The following is a 5,461-nucleotide window of genomic DNA, read 5'->3' on the forward strand; positions in this document are numbered from 1 at the left end:
GAGACCGGTTTTCGTACCCCGTGTGAAACCAGAAGTCAGAGTTGATTTATTTGTCACATAACTTCCGTACTTAAAGGGACTGTTTGTAACTTTTTAATCGTATAAATGTACACATGCGCGTTCGCATATGCGCGCTCGCGTGTGGCCGGAGCCTCGTCTCCGCTGCCTGTTCTCCTTCACTCAGACAGCGCGCGCGTCCTCCACCTCTAGACGTGAACGCGCGCTCACTCCACACTGCAGAAGAGTTAGTTTAGCTCTGAGAATATCTAGTGAATGCACAGGGGACGTTTGTGCAGAAATAAATGCGGCAGTTCCTCCAGACCAACAGAGCTTTCCCGTGTCTTGTGAAGTGACGGAGCTCTTCAGAGAGTTACGTTACCCTCTCGTTACCGACCGGGTGCCGGTGTCTCCTCTGCTCTCTCCGGCTGCGGGCGGAGAGAGCAGGGAGACACGCTGGAGAGCCCTGGTGCTTCAGCCTGCACTGAGACAGGAAAAGCCAACACTAGGATCAGATCTAAATCACGTTCATGGAGAGACCTTCGTCTGGTCAGCTAACATTACTGCCAAGCAGGTGAAATATAGAGTGATATTGTGGTTTTAGCTGACGTGTGTCGCCTCACTGTTTCGAGCGATGCTCGTCCATGTCTATTTAGAGCGAGGAAGCGCGAGCCCGACGCTGACTTTCGTTGATTTCACGGCCACAGGTGTCGCTGTTAACAAACATTTCTGAATCTTATAAATAGTCCCTTTAAGTTGCGCACTTCTGGTGTTATTTAAACCCAAACCATGATCTTTTCATAAACCTAACTAAGTATATAGTTTTGTTGCCGAAGCCTAACCAAGTCGATCTTTAACTAAACTTAACTATGTAGTTTGTTGTCGAAGCCTAACCAAGTTGCTCTTTTCCTAAACCTAAGTTGTTTTGTTGCATAAGCCTAACCAAATTGATCTTTTCCGAAGCCTAACTAGTTTGTTGCCAAAGCCTAAACCAAGTCAATATTTTCCTAAACCTAACTAAGTAGTTTCATTTTGAAAAGACTATAGCGGAAATTGACACGTGCATCACATGTTGCTGGACATTTGTAGGAAAAAGCACAAAAAATATGTCGTTGAAAGTCGTGCTGAGTGTCACAAAAAAAAAAAATTGTGTCTATGTACACGAATCAAATAGAAGATTCAATTTCACAAACTGCCGTGAGACTGTGTTGACCTGACAGCACATCACTTCATTATAATGTCTCATGCCACGTCAACAATGCCATCAGCTCCTTTAAAACAGAAGGGCCAGAGCCATGCAAAGCGGTTCTTACGACATAAATTGAAAGTGGATTACAATAATTTGGGCATCTTGTTTCAGGCTGATGAAGTGCCTGAATATGGAATTGTTTCCTTCCCACCACCTGTGACCCAGTGCTGGGCATATTTTCTGTTTTTGCCTTTTGATAGAATCATGCATTGTAATGAGGCTGCACTGAAGATTGTTTTTCCTGTATTGCATAAATCATCTGTTTCCTTCTAACAATTTAAATCAATAACAAAATAACACAACAATAGAATACCGTTGGCAACCACAAATCAAATGTGATTGCATAACACTTTGATGAGAGGATTAAAGGAAGGTAAGATTATGCTTGTTTACCACCAGGGTCAGCAATAGTTTTCTTTCAGAATATTTATATAGCATTATATTTTAACTTACTGTACTACTTTTCTTAGTCACTTTACTGAAAGTATCATTTACTGTATATCATCAGACTTTTAAAGGAACAGTGTGCAGCATTTAGGGGGATCTATTGGCGGAAATGGAATATGATATATATATATCTATATGTATATACAGTATATATAGATAGATAAGATAAGTATGTTTTCTTTAGTGTATAATCACCAGAAAATAGGAATCGTTTTGTTTTCGTTACCTTAGCGGGCCACCATGTTTCTACAGTAGCCCTGAATGGACAAACAACACTGGCTGGGGCCATTCACATTTTTAAATTTTCTCGTTGGCCACCGTAGCTGCACCCAATTCGACTGTTATCAGGCCATTAAATAGGCGTTATCAGTCGCTATAAGCACCATAGATGTAGGTGATTAGGGGCCTACTACACCTACTACACAGCTTCTTTAGGTTTAGGCCACAAAACTACAACTTCTTTAGGTTTAGGCAAAAAAATAAAATAAAACACACACAAAAACATTGTGTTTTGGTTTAAAATAACTACGAATACAAAGTCAACTACACATTGTTGGTTTCACATGAGATGTGAACTCCAGTCTCCTGGGTGTATACCCTGTTTTGTGTCCCATCCATCGTCACCAACCTCCACCCTTTATGGAGTTTCACACTGTCTATATACAGCGCCTGACATCCACTTCTGTTCCTGTCATAATAACTATGGTTGCTAGAGGTCGCTGTCGTGTATTTATATACCTTCTTTCGGTTATCTACCATGTGAATAGATGATGAAACATACTAGTAGGCAAAGTATGCCCCTACTGACCCACACCTATGGGACTTATAGTGACTGATAACGCCTATTTAATAGCCTGACAACACACTTGGCACATGGGAGAAGTTTCAGTTTGTTCCAATCTGCAACCTCACCAGTAGATGCCGCCAAACACACTGCACCTTAAATGTAGAAATTCAAACCTACTCATAACCATCATTTTTATATTTATATTGCTGATAAAGGGAAACCAAGAAATGTAACTATGGCGTTTCACAACAGAAACTTCAACTCAATTCCAAATAGGTGGAATTTATTGTAGTTCTTTTTATTGTTACTTTTAATAATTCATATTTTTCAAGGGTAAAGATTTCAAAGCAAACATCCTCAGTGTATGTTAATTTCAAATTTTTTTTAAACAAAGAATTATATCCTCCCTTTCATATTGCCGACTGGAGACAGTTCCCATTCATTTGCATTCTGCATTTGAGGCACTGTTGTGTGTGTTTCAGCTCTGGCCGTTTTTTGAAGAGAGCTCCAAAGATGATCAGCTCAAAACAATCCTGTTGATAAAACGCTGCCAGACGATGAATACTGAGATGAATACTGAGATGAATACTAACTTACAGCCTGTGTGCACTGGCTTGACCCTAGCAGGCGCTCACGTCATAATGCTCTGTCTGCCTCCACACGTCAGTCAGTGGAACTGCTCCAAGGTGTTTTTTCTTTTCAAAAAACACTTCCCTTATGCAGCAAGCAGATGTGTTCCACTCCTCACTGTGGAACAAACAGTGCATTTTCTTATGCTCAGCCTCCCATGTTTTATTGCACTAAAAGTTAAATGCAGTATGATTCATGCAAAAAGTAAATATTTATTTATCAATAGATACCATCGGAGCACACATTCTTCCATAGGTGAGCTATATTAGAATCCGTGTTTTCTGTTAATAAATGCACTAAATGGTATGTCCGTAGTTTTGCACAAAATAATCACTTGTAATGAAAATTAAAATAATCATTTTACAAAACATAGCAAGAAACAATTATATATTTTTCAATAATCTTTAAATGTAATATACCCTAAACATTGTATTCAATATTCTCACAAAGTTGAATTCAAGGTTCATTAAAAAGGTAGAAAAAAAACAGACCAGCTGTTCTAGCCATTTTTAACCCACCCATTCATCTAAGGGCTAAAACACTCTCAATATACTGTAAGAGTAGATATGTAATACATTATTAACTTGAACTGGTATCATATGAAACTATAAAACGTAAGGAAGAAGTTTTAGTAAGTAAGGGCTAAATTACGCTCCGAAGTTAGGCTAAATTTTGGCAAGGAACAAAATGGCATAGCCATTTTCAAAGGGGTCCCTTGACGTCTGACCTCAATATATGTGAATGAAAATGTGTTCTATGGGTACTCACAAGTCTCCCCTTTACAGACATGCCCACTTTATGATAATCACATGCAGTTTGGGGCAAAAACCATGCAGTTGTTTGCATGCAGTATACATGTGTTATTTCCGTCTATTCTAAAAATGGTGAATTTGAATATTTCTGCATACTGGGGTCCCTAAACAGTCTTGAAATTACATAAATTACATAATTACATAAATATCACTGTAAAGCTGAGACTCTAGAGGATTCATTGATCCCAATTGTATTCATGTGTGATGATGTTAGTCCCCATAGAAGCCATTTCATTGTAGTGAAACCATTTTTTGAAACTTGTCTAAAACACTGTCTAAAATGACCTGTGGTGACCTCTAGTATAATCACAGCCTCAAGAAACTTTACAACCACAAACTAAAGACCTAAAGCATTCAGAAGATGGATGGCCTTCCAAGGTAGATTGACAACAAGGGGGTTTCTGAGCAGTTTCCAGAACAGTGCTCGCCATCCAATCGCTGAACTGGAATTCTTGAAGAAATCTCAAAATGTTAAAAGTTTTTGATACCAAATCACAGCATGGCTTTTTCTATGGTGTTCCTTAAGGTATTGGTGTCTTAATGTGGTATTTTTGAGGGATTATTGATTATTTCTATCAATTCTCAAGTGGTAAAAAATGGTTAAATTTAGCACCAAATCTGTGTAACAAATGGTATCAACCCCAAAATTGCTGCAACAACTTATGAGTAGTGGGAATGGTCATCATATAGCCGTCATATACTTCTATCATAATCTTTTAAACCCTTATGCACTCTCAAAATTTATTTTAATTAATACATTTATTTTAATTAACAAATTCATGTTATGCTGCATCTTAAATTAATCTTCAGGTTCCCAGCTTTCAGATGATGTACACCACTTATATGTGTCCCCCAACCCCACCCCTCTAAAAAATGGGAAAAACAATACTATACACATGAATAACACATTATTCTAGACCTATCTCCACAGCACCGTGTCAGTGCTGGATAGTCAATGTAACATCTTTCCTTTCTACTATAAATATATTAGCCACTAAATAAGATATCATCTTTTGTTCAAACACTTCTTTCACTTCCCTTTACCTAAAGCAAACCTCAAGGAACTGCAGTAATCTGATTGGTGGATTAGCTGCCTATCTGTCCTCAGGTTAACTGATTAACAAGGACAGGCTGCATGAAGCCATTCCTTCCAATGACACCAGTTCTCCACCAGAGGAGTATCTCACCCCACAATCATTCTCCCACAACTCCGCTGCAGTCACAAGAAACCTGGTTTAGGATGCACAGACGCAGACGGAATGCAAATGTAGAGCTAATGCAGCGTAATCTCACTTTGTTTGTTATCCTTATAGATTATGAGCCAAACATTATCTGTAAATTCTCTAATGTTTCAGACAAAACACTGAGTGCTGCCTCTGAAGCACAATTCTCAAATGTAGAAAATGTAAGGCTGGATCTGAATCATCTCCCGAGGGACAGGGGTACAAACGTTTGGATTATACCGGAGGAATTACACTGAATAAAATAATCCTCATGTTGATGAGGGAATGTTGACATAAGAGTTTCTTGGTGATATTC

The sequence above is a fragment of the Sebastes fasciatus genome, chromosome 15, assembly GCF_043250625.1.
Source record: "Sebastes fasciatus isolate fSebFas1 chromosome 15, fSebFas1.pri, whole genome shotgun sequence".
In the NCBI taxonomy this organism is placed as follows: domain Eukaryota; kingdom Metazoa; phylum Chordata; class Actinopteri; order Perciformes; family Sebastidae; genus Sebastes; species Sebastes fasciatus.